This window comes from Macrobrachium nipponense, chromosome 40 (genome assembly GCF_015104395.2).
Source record: "Macrobrachium nipponense isolate FS-2020 chromosome 40, ASM1510439v2, whole genome shotgun sequence".
NCBI classification, from domain to species: Eukaryota; Metazoa; Arthropoda; class Malacostraca; order Decapoda; family Palaemonidae; genus Macrobrachium; species Macrobrachium nipponense.
In genome coordinates, this window is record NC_061101.1 from 19,755,506 (window position 1) to 19,771,039 (window position 15,534).

Below are 15,534 nucleotides of genomic sequence, written 5' to 3' on the forward strand. Positions count from 1 at the left end.
AGCATTAAAATGTTAAACAGCTTTTCATAGACGATAAACCAGAAAAATAGCGTAATTTTGTGGGTATAACGGACTGTAAACATTTTTTTAGTTTGGTCAATTTTTTATAAAGGTTTAGAGATAAAACAAATCCTTTAATAGAAAAAAAACATAAATTACATATACAATTCAGCTGCCGCTATGTAGTTTCACATTGCCATTCTTTTTCATAGGCGATAGAGATTAATTAAGCTTCCTGTTACACCTTTCTAACCTAACCTACTCTCAATTTCCTGCGCTGAATGACCTCAAAGGGCCCAGTGTTTGGGAGTTGGTCTAAACTCTATATTCCATTCCACTCCAGTGCAAAGAAGTCGAGATTTTAAATGAAGTGTAAATGGTACCCAAGGAATTAAGGGGTGGCTGGCTGGAAACCAGCCCCTTGGAAGGGGGGGTACAGTGGCGGATCCAGAAATCTTTCATTGGAGGGGGTTGGGCGACTTAGGATTATCATACATATATGTAACATGTACACACTATATATATATATAAAAAAAAAAAATAATATCTATATATATATATATATTATATATATGTGTGTGTGTGTGTGTGTGTGTGTGTGTGTGTGTGTGTGTGTGTATGTATATACATGTACGTAAGTACATACGCTTGTATACACATATTATGAGTTGTTGTTTTTGTTTATGTTGTTGTACTTGTTGAGATCATCATTATCTAAGCAAATTTGCGCCACTACCATCTTGCTATCCACCCTCTCCTAACAATCGCTTCATAGTGCATCTGCCAGACTTTCCTCCTGCTACACCTTTCGAACCTACCTACTCTCAATTTTCCCCTCCAGCGCTGAATGACCTCATAGGTCCCAGCGCTTGGCCTTTGGCCTAAACTCTACATTCCATTCCACTGGAAAGCTGCCGAAACTTATCTTTTATACGAACACCGACGGAGCGGTGGTTTAAAAGGAGAGGAAGAAAGGGTGGAGAAAAAGAATAATCCCGGCTCCAAAGGAAACGATTGACCCCCCTCTCGATAAAAGGGAGGGTAAAAAGACTCAAGAAAGCAGAAGCAGGAAATCTATGAAAAATAAAAAAAGAACTCAATACATTTCCAATATATTTAGCAAGATGCAGTTTTTCATCTTCGATGTCCCGAATTTGGATCGTCCAGTCAGATAGAGAAGCTTATTACTTGCTGTTCCCTGAAGAGGATTGAAATAGGTTATATGTTTACTCACATGAATTACAATTATAAACAACGGCCTTAGTAACGTATCAGTAACTAAAGCATATTTAGATAAGGGGCAGAAGCGTTCCTTGCCTACCCAGAACAAAAAATCCTTCACGGCCTTACCATTTCAGAGATACTCCTATCTACATCTGCAGTCCGGACCGGGATTTGTTGATAAGTCAGCCCCTCTTGACTTCCTTGTGCTGCAGTCAGAATTTCAGCTCTCTCTCTCTCTCTCTCTCTCTCTCTCTCTCTCTCTCTTCATAGCTTAAGTGTATTTTCCTTTTCAATTTTCTTGCTAAAATTAAGATGGCTAGATAAACGTTGTAAAGGTGGTGTTCTTTGTGATAATGGTTCTTAGTACATGTGCATCTCATGAAGCTAATGAAAATAATAACACAAAGCCTGCCTCATATTCATGGAAGACCATCTGGCCCTTTGGAATTTGTTAGCCTTCATTTCTATGAATTGTGAAATTTGTGCAAAATTCTAAACTTAGATTCTCGTTTTCATTTTTTCTTATATACTCACCTATGCATTTGAATTTCGTCCCACAGTAAATGTAACCTTTATATTCCGCTCTCCTTCTCCGTGACAGTCTTCTATCTTCATTTTTATCATGGCCTTTGTTGTGTCTCGAGTCTAAGCAGTGCATCCTTAATATCCAAGTATAAAAGTCTAACAGGGTTTAGTAGACGGCCGTAAATATGGAGAGCACGAGAGCAAACCTTGCTCTCTTCGGCGAAGTTTTTAGGAATTTCCAGGCACGGGACTCGTACTTGTCTCGCGCTCTCGAAAGCAAAGAAATTAGGCTGTTAACAAACCTCAAAAGATGCAGTCATGTCCTCCTAGCGCTTCATACTGGATAGACTTCCAACTACATAACTTGTGTGTAACGCTACTTTTGCCTTGCTGTGGATTTTCAAGCTTTCCGTAAAAGAAAACTATTGAGATGGCTATTTGTCTGTCAATCCGCACTTTTTCTGTCCGCCCTCAAATCTTAAAATAACTACCGAGGCTAGAGGGCTGCAAATTGGTATGTTGATCATCCACTCTCCAATCTTCTAACATACTTACTTGCAGCCATGTAAGCCCTGCAATTTGTATATTATTTTATTTAAGGTTAAATTTAGCAACAATCGTGCGTCTAACATCACAATAACACAGCCACCACGGCCGGCTGAGAGCTTCATGAGCTGTGGCTGACAGTTTCGTACAGCATTATACACTGTACGGAAGATTCAATTGCACCAAAGAAACTGTGGCGCATTTTTTATTGCTTTTGTATTGTGTTGTATGTCTATACCAAATGGTACACGAGTTCTGAGCTTCTTAACACTCTTGTCCTATCCACTTGTTTGTTTTCTAGTATTTCTCCAACATGAAATTAAAGAAAAATATGTGTACTCAGCGTACCTGCTAGCGTCTGAATTTAGAGCACTATCCATTCCACGCCCACCTGCTTCTGCTTCTGCTTGAACATATGCAGCAGAGTTCAACACGGATGAGCATTTTGACTAACTAAACCAATGTTTATCCACGGGTTGGCTTCGTCTCGGTGTTCAGTACGATATTTTACGGTGTTCAGTACGATATTTCATTCCTTTGTTTATCTCCTTTTCGCCAGTTTATTTACCGTACATTTATGTAAAGGTAAATGCGACTTTCCATTTCCTTTCATTTCTAAAGGTGGTCTCCCATAATGATGGAATGCTCTTGAAGACCAAACTAAAAGGGACGAGAGGAGAGACCCAGATATCATCACACTAGACGGAAGGTGAAAGAATATCCTTAATTTAAAAAGTAAATGAATTGGAGGAACAGATTTTATAATCTTTTTATTTTGAGAAATTCACCACCTATTAACAACTTACATTAGACCGGGTAAAAAAAAACATTCAAAATGACGAATTCAGTATAACAAATATCAATCACTGCAACCCACCAGCATAACAATGTGCACAACTGGTAATTTGCTGAAGCGTCCCGCGACTGAGAATCACTACAAAGACTAAACGATCTATTTATTTTCATCTCTGCCGTGTTCTCGGTTCAGTTTGAAAGCATGACTTGAGCAGTAAATCACTTCCTTTCTTTCTTAGTTTTCTACCGGTTACTCCGCAGTTTTGAAAAAAATGTGTCACTTCTTTTGCCGAACATAAGATTTAATTTCTGTGGCTACTGTTAGATGAAATCTCGTCAATTGAAGGTTGATGCTATTTGCTTTATTGTGCGACCCTGTGGTAGGAGTGAAAGAATACTACCTCCGTAGGTCCTGTGTGTCGTAAAAGGCGATTACAAGGACAGCTGCTACCTTGCAGGTGAACTTTTTTAGTAAAAGGCTATTCCCACCGCCAATAACTGTGGAAACTGCTGCCATGCAGGTGGACTTTTTAGTCAAAGGCGAGGCCCACCGCCAATAACTGTGGTTAATGACAGCAGGGGTATGCGGTCGTAAAAGCCCCTTTGTCAACAATAAACCATGCCTGATGTTGTAAGGAATATGATATGGAGAGAAGAGGTTTGATAGAGGATGATGCCTTTAATAGAGGGCAGTGGAGAAGGCGCATCAGGCAACCGACCCCTTAATATAGGGATAACGGTGGGAAAGAAGAAGGTTATTTGCTTTATGGTGAAAAGCTTCAAATGTACACTTTTCTATAAAAGCCTCATGAATGACAAGCCACGTGAGTGGAAAACTATAATACAGAAGTCTCTCTTGGTGGCTCTGCCTAAAGCGAATCGTGCAGATCATGAAGAATGTAAACGTTAAGCACAATATGTGACAGAATTGAATTGATTTACATAGTACTAAGAGACTGTACACATTTGCGGCGTGTTAGTACAAGACGTTGGGAATAAAGTGAAAACAAACAAAAGACTGTAGATATCAAGATAGACCCCCAAGAAATACTAGTCCAAGATAACTAACCCCCGAAAACCCATGGGAAAGATTCCACATACCTATAGTAACTAAAATAGGACAGAAAGGAATAAATTATTAGTGAACAAACAAACCTTTAATATTGAAGCGCTGCTCCAGCAAGAGATGCCAGAGGTCGCCTAGCTAATTAAGATAATGTGCGTCTAGATGAATTTAATATCCCCCTAAGCGATTCAGTTGGTTGAGACAATGAGCTCATCTGATAACTAGAAGGTCCTTTCATATTTATAAGGTATAGTGATGAAGAAGAAATATGGATTCGCCTGAGTTACACGCAAGGTTTGTTGACTCTCAATTGGACCAACAACAGTGACATCGTAGGGTAATTTCGAGCATTCTCTAGATATGTCCTATCTCCAGGAAGAGTTGATTGTATCCAAATTAGTCTCTACATCAAATTCGTATCTCCCATATCATTATGTACTATACAAATATGACAACAAAAATCTAACAAAAATTAAAACTCTCTCCTGTGCAATTCACGGAAAGTATTTCTGATCGAGGTACACAAAACTTGTATAGTATCAACGCTCCCAAAATCATTTTCCTCTCTTGTCTTCTCTGTCTGTGAAATCACGTTTACAATCTGGAAATAGGGTGTCCATAAAGTCTTTCCCGGATTTCAGACTTTTATTACACACAAACCATGTTAGGTAGAGGTATAAGGTTTTCTTCAATTTCAAGAACAATGACTACAGTTTTTTATTTTTTTTTTATTATTTTTACATTACTAATAAATTTAAACATGTGCCCCCTTTGTTACCCGGAGTAAGTCTAAGCGAAATTCAATCACACGCCAGGTGATTTCCAACATCTCCATACTTACCGTTGCTAGAGCTGCTGTTATCCTTGTTTTTAAGGTCTTAACATTAGGCACTGGTGTACTGTACACTTTATCCTTGATATAACCCCATAAGAAAAAATCAAGAGGGGTAATGTTTGGTGAACGTGGTGGCCATTCTGTTGGGCCATCTCTCCCAATCCAGCGGTTGGTGAAGGTTGCATCCAGAAAGTTACGGTCTTCAACACTTCCAGTCCCTGTGAAATTTTTATACCAGTTTTTTATGCTTTTGACATATGGTGGATCTCGTCGATACTCATCTCTGAACTTGCGTTGAACTGCAACAGGTACCAGAACACACACTGAGCTTTCTCCTGCAATGACACTATATCTGCTTTTCTTGACTCAGCTGGCGGATAGAGTGATCACATTGGCATCTGTAGGCAAACAAAAGAAACTTTAGTAATTGCTCAACATTATGTGAGAGTTGTACGGTCAAATCCACAATAACTTTAAAGTTATTAATTTTATTAATCAGGGAATGGCTTTATGGACATCTTATATAACCCTTCCGAACTTATAAGTAATTTACACTTTTAAACAAATGTTAGAGATCTTAGCCAAGTTCATTCTAGGAAAAAGCATGTTCTGTTCAGATCCCACAAGCTCTTTTCCTCAGAACAACTCCTCCAGATTTGCCTGGGACTTTTCCATCCCTGAAAAGTCTCATACTGTAACGTGAGCAGAGTGGCAAATTCCAGCGTCAGTTGGTGCAATATCTACAGTCGCATTCAGAGTAAGAAAAGCAACCGAACAGATTTGAGGATCCTCACGATACCAGCCCTAAGTTCAGGATATAAGAGCGAGTCTGAGTTTCAGGTTGACTGTAAATGTAATTAGCCTGGGGATAGTGACAATGAGGCAAGAGTGCTAAGAGGGTGAAGTTATCCATCCATGAAAACGGTCAGTTCCTCCTCATGCTTATATACAATTTTATGATTTTGAATCAAAAGGTTTATAATCACTGAATGCCGAAGATATTCTCTGGGGAAAATTAGTCCTACAGAAAATTCCCTTTCAGGATGCTATGTCAAGTTTGTGCTTCCTGATTTACTGAAGTCTCCTCACTAACAGAACTGTTTATCTTAACATTAAGAACATAAATGGAAATGAGGACAACCACTGCAGAATTGCTCACATTGTTTTTCCCGCTCTACAAAATCAACATGTATTTTATTCAGTGCCAAATAAATACGATATAACACACGATCTATCTTCGTTGTCCTTTATGCCAAACATGATACACTCCTACCCATTATTAGGATATAGGAACAGTTCAGTATACATACATGCAGACATATATATATATATATATATATATATATATATATATATTAAAGCAGTAATAATGCCAGTCGAACCAGATATCATACGAATGCAAGACGCCATTATAAAGTTCTAGGTGACTCATTTTTGAAATATTTTTCACCATCGATACTGTAAGTGCAAATTCCGTAGAGTTGTATCTTGACCGTTGGCCTCGATAGAACAGATTAAGGAAATCTATACTGTTTTTTCACTAACAATCTAGCTGTTTTACACACATACTTTACACACACACACACACACACACACACACATGTATATATATATATATGTGTGTGTGTGTGTGTGTGTATGAAGAGGTGTAGGAGAAGTCATATTTATTTATCCATATAATTTCCAGCATTATACATAAGTGAGACAGATACTAAAATGGAAGAGCGAGTGTACGCACGATCATGGTAAACTGATCTATTTTGGATTTGGAGGATGATTCACCTTCATATACTCACTACCCGAACGAATTTACGCAACAAACTCCCAAAGTGATCTGTGGAGCGGCAGCTGTCATAAGTACAACTGACGTCACTGAATGACAACGTCTAGTTAACAAGGCGTGATCCGTCCTCCAGCTTACTCGAGGCGCGTGCAAGATTTTCCCCCCACGGATACGTTGTAAACATTATATTCCTAACTTTTAACGTAAATCAAAACTTACTGAAATCAACGACTAAACAGCATGTTGTTTCACCAACGAAAATTAAAATTAATACGCTCTATTTTATTAGAAATGATTGTTCTGTACTGTTTAACAAGCACACCATTTACTTTTAACATTTTCGTTCTAATAAATAAGTCATAAATATGCTAATCTACATTTCCTGTACCTTTAACTCAACGCGAAACACCCTTTTCAGACTTTTTAGGCTTTTCCATAGGGCTTTCCTAGCCCCCCAACAAGAACAACATCAGCAACAAAATAGTTCGCAGACTTACTCCCCGAGTAAGCGGAAAGAATGGGCAGTGCGAAGAGGGAGCCAGAGATTCCGTTGAGCATCATTAGATTCTGAACACTTGCAGTGACGTTCAACATTTCGTCTCACCTCCTCTGATGCACCTTTGCCTGGCTGAATCTTCCACCTGGGCTGCAAGGAGGGAGAAACCTCTGAAGGATCAGGTCTATGAATAACAAAGAAGATGGTTTGCTCGGTCCTGAAAAGGTCGAGGTAAGACTGCACTCCTTTCCCACCACAATTTCCGGAATTTCTGTTACTCTCTTTGACCACAGTTGAATGAAGAGGAAACCATATTATAAGATGGAAGAAAAAAAGACAATGGGGAGGTTACGTATTTATAATTGTTGTGTTCTTCATACAAGTGAAGCTTGGTTACGTATGCGAATGAAGGGGAGTTTTCAAGTTGAAAAGACGAGTTAGCGACTTTTGTGGGCTTTGCTTCTGTAAGCAGAATTATCCTAAAGTTGTGTAATCAAGTAAAAAAACACATTTTCTGTACAGCGTATAATCAAGGCCACCAAAAGTAGATCTATCTTTCGGTGATCTCAGTATCGGGGTGGTGGTGGCCTGTCCTATATAGAGCTGTCAGACGCACGATTATGGCTAACTTTAACCTTAAATAGAATTTTTAAAAATACTGAGGCTAGGGGGCTGCAATTTGGTATGTTTGATGCTTGGAGGGTGGATGATCAACTTACCAATTTGCAGCCCTCAAGCCTAAGCAGTTGAGGGCGGACAGCCAAAGTGCGAACGGACAGATAAAGTATCTCAGTAGCTTTCTTTTACAGAAAAATAAAACGCAAGAAGTGAGGAGAAACCTTTGAACTATTAGACCGATGGTGTGGCCAAAGTTTCGGAACGGAACGACCTTAAGAAATCTATAACAGTTGCCACATCTGCCCTTATCCTAGGCTAAAGATAACAACTATATTGTTTTTAAATCTATGGTATGCCTTTTGTAAACAGAATTTCAATCACTTCTCGCGCCTAGTAATAACGTGATCAAGAAATAGATAGGGATCTTGCCGGGGTAGTAACCAACCCCAAGGGTCTTAACCAAGACCACTTGTTTTAACTCGGTATGTAGGCTATCGACCTTTGCGGAGTGTTTAGTACAAGTTCGTTGGGGACGACCGTAAAAACATGAACAAAAGACTGTAGATATCATCAAGATAAATGACACCCAAGAAATATTAATCCTAGACGAATGTTTTAATTATGAAGCCTACTGTTTTCAGCACGTCATATTCGTAACCTCAGGTAACGTTAATGCATTGAGCGCCTATGTGAATAGAAGTGTTTTCCGTTGCAAGACAATTATTATCATCGGAGTAGTCGAATTCGTATCTGCAAATTGCTTACCAATAAATCATTATCCTAGTGAAAAAATATATACATATTTCATAACTTTTACTACGAAAAGGGATACATACATCATACACACGTTGCATCAGTCACGGAAATTAAAATAAAATGTACAGGCCGTAAAGCTGTTGAAACGGGAAATATCCGCTGGACAGACTTCGCTTTTAATTTTGAAAGTAAACCCAAATGAGCGTTGCGTGAACATCGTATGTTTTATAACCGTGCGTGAAGCATGAAATGATGATTGCGTGTGATGCCATTTCATTTAGAATATTAGACTATGGCAGTTTTTTTTTTTCGTACACAAAAAAGTCATGATTATAAAAAACGCATGAAGTGGGCTGAAAATATTACTGTGTCGTCATGATAAAGGCAGGAGATGAATTTCGTTGACAGCCATCGCCTTTTTAGTTTACTGTAAAAGAAAACAATTGAGTTGGCTATTTGCCTATCCGTCCTCGCTTTTTCTGTCCGCCCTCAGATCTTAAAAACTGTAGAGGGTAGAGGGCTGAAAATTGATAAGTTGATCATCCACCCTCCAATCGTCAAAACATACCAAATTGTAGCCCTATAACCAACAATACAGGTCACCACCGGCCCGTGGTTGAAAGTTTCATGGGCCGCTGCTGAGAGTTTCATACGTCATTTATATGCTGTACAGAAAACTCGATTGGTCCGAAGAAACGTCGGCGCATTTTTTTAATTGTTTATATTAGAATGAGGCATTATCATATGACTATACAACAGGTCTATTCTCAAGTTTGATCGATTTTACAGAAAGAAGAGAACTTCAAGAGGTGTAACTAACTCGTTGAGAGAAACATTCTATATTATAGTTTATATCGCTTTCACCGTTTAAGTGATAGGTCATAGATATGGAAGGCTATTAACTTACTATAAAGATTAAAGGGGTTGTTTAATCACTTTTCGTATGAAAACAGGAGGGCCATTCAGTCACGTCCTGCAAGTACTTCTCCTTTGTTATTTTCAATAATATAGTCGTGTTTGGTTTGGAAAATAACATACTTAGTGTTCGTGGTCGTCTGCACTTCAAAGCTATCATTCTATACATATATTATAGCAGCAAATAAATATCCATTCCATCTTCAATTGCTTGCAGCATATCATGGCACCATTTTATGCATGTGAAACACATAAAAAAAATCAAGGCCTATAAAGAAGTAAGCACTAGTTCTGAGCTATGATATGGCGAGTATGAATAAAACGTTTGTCTTCCATCTCTCTCTCTCTCTCTCTCTCTCTCATGGGATGCTCTAAGAAACAAGAGCCCGTGCCAGCCCAAGGTTGGATTGATCTAGAACAACGTCTCTCTCTCTCTCTCTCTCTCTCTCTCTCTCTGCTTTGGCCTTAACGGTGAAGATCTCTCGGTGGTGCAAAGTATCGATTATACTAAAGCAACAGAACCTGGCCACTTCCCCGCATTTGTATTAAAAATATGCAAAAGGGATAATGATATCCTCCTAACCAACATGGCTTTATTCAGGGTAGACCTACAGAAGGAGATCCAAAAATCAGTCATCGAATCAGAGAGCGAAATCGACATACTTCACCTTCACTTTGCTGAGGCGTCAGACAAAGCTGATTACTTCTTAATATGCCACAAGCTCAAAGTGAAGCGGATGGGTGGTTTCGAAGGAGCTAAACAACACAATCTCTGTCTCAAATCACGCGAAGTGCCTCAGCGGCGTGGTTGATATGGTATTAGCGTCCCACCTCGGTGGTCGCGGGTTCGATTCTCGGCCATTCCATTGAGGAGTGAGAGATGTGTATTTCTGGTGATAGAAGTTCACTCTCGACGTGGTTCGGAAGTCACGTAAAGCCGTTGGTCCCGTTGCTGAATAACCACTGGTTCCATGCAACGTAAAAGCACCATACGGACAAACGAATCAAATCACGCGATTCACGTTCTTCCAGGATCCACTTAGTCCTGTGTACTACCTAACGAGGTATTTTCTAAAACGAAACTCGTGTTATTGTTTCCACAAGGATCAGTTCAGTTTTTGGTCCCTTTCTCTGTATCAAAATGAGCTATATACGGTAATAATATTCACTATGTGCAGGTAATCGTTATAAGGATAGTTTTGCTTTGATGAGAAATCTCAAAATTTCTCTCAGTAGCCCTTATCTGGACGGCACTTTCGTTTCGGTACCGCCCACAGGCTTAAGTCTTGGAGATACCAATTCTGACAACTTAATGTAGTCAACTTATATTGTCAGAATTGTAGCAACTGCCGTGGAGAGTTGTGGGGTTTCTACGAACATTTTCAAAGAAAGAGAGCAGTATCAAGCGCACATTATGTGTAAAGTTGATTAGACTAATGAGGGATTATTGGTCACCAATAGTTTCCCTATCCAGTTGAAACGACTGCAAAGAAAGCTTAGTAACTTTACAAAAGGAAAAAAGTAGAACATATGCATGACGTTCCCTGGAAGCAATTAAAATAAGCAATGTTCATCAAAGGAAATGAAATAGTTTAATCGTCTTCTTCCCAGCTTTAACCAATCTTTTTTATATGCACAAAATCGAGGATGGATTTGCTCTAGAGTCTCGTCGTTATCACTCACGACCTCTAACTTATGGAATTGTCTCCAACGCTACATTTCGCCCATCATCAACCCATCAATACCCATATTTAAAAATATGCGAGATGAGCTCCTGGGTATTCTGCCGAGAGAGCCATAATACCTCTGACCCCAATACAGAACGCAACATCAAAGTCGATTTGACACCCTGGGGAGAGCCTCGACAACGTAAGCCCCGCCCTGGGGAAGAGTGAAACCGGTATACACAAATTCCAAATGTAACCTCTCTCTCTCTCTCTCTCTCTCTCTCTCTGTTCAGTCCAGCATTCTAAGCTTATATTTAAAAATGTAACAAATACTTAGATGATAGCTATAGATATATAGAAAGGAACAAGACTTGTTACTTAAAATACAGAAGACTTCCCTTGGTCTAGCGTTCAAACCAAAATACTCTATGGCACGAAATCATTGTTTTCTTGACTGTATCAAAACTGATTGGGTATAATAAATAATAAGAAAAATAGCCAATTTATAGGGTGGCAAACACATAAACTTAACAAAATCTAGAAATGCCGAGAGAGAGAAAAAAAAAGGTATTAAGTAACTAGTAATTACAGACAATCCCAACATTCGACGATCTTGTGTCTCCTCTACTCCCAAACGGTTCCACTTTTCTGCCTCATTCAAATATCTCAAGATCATAGAGAGAGAGAGAGAGAGAGAGAGAGAGAGAGAGAGAGAGAGGCCGGGTAACGTGAGTTACACTTTAAAAGATCAATAACAGTACATCGTCATTGTTCAAAGTGAAACAAAGTATTGATCTGGAACTGTAGTAAAGCAAATGTCGTTCGTCTTATCTGTCCTGGGGATCTGTAAACTCTACACCTTGGCTAAGGCTGCTTTTCTAGGGAAGATGGCATGTAAGACAAGTACTGCCACCTATACAAAACCGGTTTCTCTTAAAAAGAAAGAAAGAAAAAAAAAAAGATATTCAGGTTTGAGATCACACATGGCCCCCTGGATCACATCAGAGGTTGAGGGTTGCTCAAATTATGCACTCGATGTTCAGTGGCGGAGTTCTTCGGTCCCTTAAAATTGCGTTGCTCCCTGACCTTGTGCACGAGAGTGCAACGTATAGGTTATTACGTTGTTGTAACTGAATCCCAGTGCCTAGCGGAATATATAGTACATACCTTTTAAGAAGCCCAGCCAAGTTTAAAACGACAGCGATAATTCAATCTCTTGACCTTGACTCTGCTATCACTACATGGGTTGAAGCTATTAGGCCAACGCTTCTCAAAACTTTACATATAAAGAATGAAGATTTACGTTCGACATTGACAACATTTATCGTAAAGCCTGCAACTTCACTGGGTGGTTGGTATCGAGAGACATATATTTGAAAAATAAAACCTTAGTAAAGCCATTGCACGATATCAACACCACGCGTTATTAATTCTGAGCACACTCGCTGAGATTTTCTCTTGCAGCCAAACTTGAAAACTAAGGTTCAAACCAGCTCCAAATATTATAAGAACCATCCATTTTCTATTCCTAAATACCGAATTTAATCTGGCTACCTAAACAGTACCTATTTTGCGCCTTCAAGTAAACAGAACCCTAATCTTTGGTTATATAAATTATCTTGAATTATGGGCCAATGCTGAAGGACGAAATCAAGTTTATGTAGTCGTTCGAGCATTGCTCAATTTCTACAAACTTCCAAATTATTTGGATGTAGAAGGGACATGACATAGGACGCCAAAAGTAAAAATATCGTGAACGTGAACACGCATTTACAGCCTATAAGCACACTCTCTGTGTATGTACGTAGAGATGAATTTTGCAGACGCCAAGCTCAACCGAATATGTCACAGTAGAGTTGTCATGGGCGGCTATAAATCATAACAGATTACACATGTTGTAACTAAAAATGTTTATCAATGAGAGAGAGAGAGAGAGAGAGACTGTACTCATCAATCGGCTATTGTTTTCATTAACCTTGGATTGAGAGCCGAGCAGAAGGTATGACAAACAAGCAACCCAAGATATCGGTTACGTAAAACAAACTTGAATAGACGCAATCAAGCTGCTAGTATGAAACACAATATAGCCATTGGAATATAGAATATATAATATAACAAGTGAATGCTGGGTCTATCGTATGTGTAAGCTAATTTAGTATTTAACAAGGAAATTTATTGATAATTCAATAGAAAGGGTACCAGCTACTGAATTTCAAACGTTTGAGTCTGCTGTATTTGTGCCAGTCCCTGTTTGAGTTTTATCTAACTCCTGCTACGCATATGACAAAATATGTTCTATTTAACTAGGTAAAAGATGAAGGCATTGCCATTTTATAAAATTTCTCGATTTCAGAAGTATATATCTCATTATGAGAGCTATCCTCAACTTCGTATGAACGAGAGATACGCATTACTTCTCTCATAATCTACAGAACTCGTTGCGGTAACGGTCAGGACGACCTTTGACCTTTTAATGTAATACTTTTACTTTTTATTTCATTAATGAGATGGCGAGAACAATGAGACTAGAGCAAAATGTATGTAAGACCGATCTTTCGTGTTAGTAGAACATGCTGAGTACAAAAATGGAATCTGGAGTGCTACGTGATGATGTTGACAATAAATCTTCCTGTTTCACACAAAACATTTTTCACGCAAGTTTCACCATTTGTCGCACAACTACTACACGATATAAGCAATGCGTAGACTTACCGACGTCCCGTCCAGGCTCCAGCTTCTCTCACCAGTGGTTACTGGTAGTGGCGTACAGAGATTGAGATGATCTTGAGTTCCTGCTTCGGGACAGCGCAACTTCCCTAAAGTCGGGCTTATTTACCATAATTTCTATGGTCAAGCTACATTAGTAATAATATTATCTCTTTGCAAGTGCATTTATTTCTGTTTATTTTTGCATCGAAGTCTACTGGTCATTCTACTAGGAACAACAACCAAACAGGTAACTACAGTCTTGACCGACAGCTTGTTCGCTATTGCTTCAGTTCTCAATCTTGGCAAAATTCCACGCTAAGGAATGATAAAAGTGAATCAGTCTTTTTCAACACTTTGCCAAACAGAGCATCAACTTCAAAAAATTGACTTAAAATAATTCTAGGAAATGCGAGTTTACAAAGTTTATCAGAATTTTTCCTAATTTTTCTTACAGAGACGTTCTGGGTGACAGGTTAACTAAATATTTACTCTCAACTGCAATATTTAATTGATGACTATTTGCAATCTAAACAAAATGATGAAGAGAGAGAGGCAACATGGCAAAAACTGGCAATTATTATTTTTTTATGAAGCCCTGATATCAAGATGCATAATTTTAGATGTAAAATGCGGGGAGTGAGGTCACGATAAGGGTCTCCCACTTCTTGGAAAATAAATGGCAAGCCCAACGTGTATAGGTAAGCTGGGTGGCAAGGTTGAAAACCAGGGAACAATAAACTGAAACATTCAAGAAGATCATGTTTATGGGGGACGAGCGCGGCGATATGATTTTGAAGCACATTCAAACAAGGACAGGAACACTGCTGTAATTTTAATTTGTGACCATGTTGCTGTGAACTGGCTAGCCCACAAAGCAGGAATAAGAGATGAAAACGATGGTATAAGACGGTTTATAAAATCAAGGATGACATGAAATAGATACATACTGATAAAAGCTTATATGGGTAACTACAGAAAAATATCAACACTGAATACATAGATTATTTGTAAAATGTACAAGATAAATCTAAAACAACATCTGGTAAATATAAGTCAACTTTGATAAAATTCTGCATGTAATAGCCTTCTACTATTAAAATTGTAAAATATTGTATATTTTCTCTAACAAGAGATAAAAAAGATACCATGCTGAAATTATTGGGTCATTTCCTGTTGTAATCTCACTTCATAGAACACATAACATTTTGACTAAGCTTTCATTTATGGAGGAATCACAGGAATGTGAGCAAGACAGAGGTGAAAGAGTACAATTACATAAGGTGTCTGGGTTCGACGTACGGCTGATGAAAATTGGGTTGGGGAGTGGTGACAATTTTGAAAGTCGATCGTAGTAGTAGCTACCACATGTTTGTTTCTCTGTAGTAATACCTTCTTTTGAGAAAGGCGTATTCGCGTAAGGAAAATAAAAATTTCTATAATAAATGTGTCCATTTTAAAACATTTATTTGACTAGATTAGAAATTCCAATCATCTTGATACTCAGAGATGACAGTGCTGCTGCGCTATTGCCTCGCGAGTTTGTTTTCACGTATACTTAAACAGTTACTGTGTAGCCTTCTTGTGTGTCTTTCTTTAGTT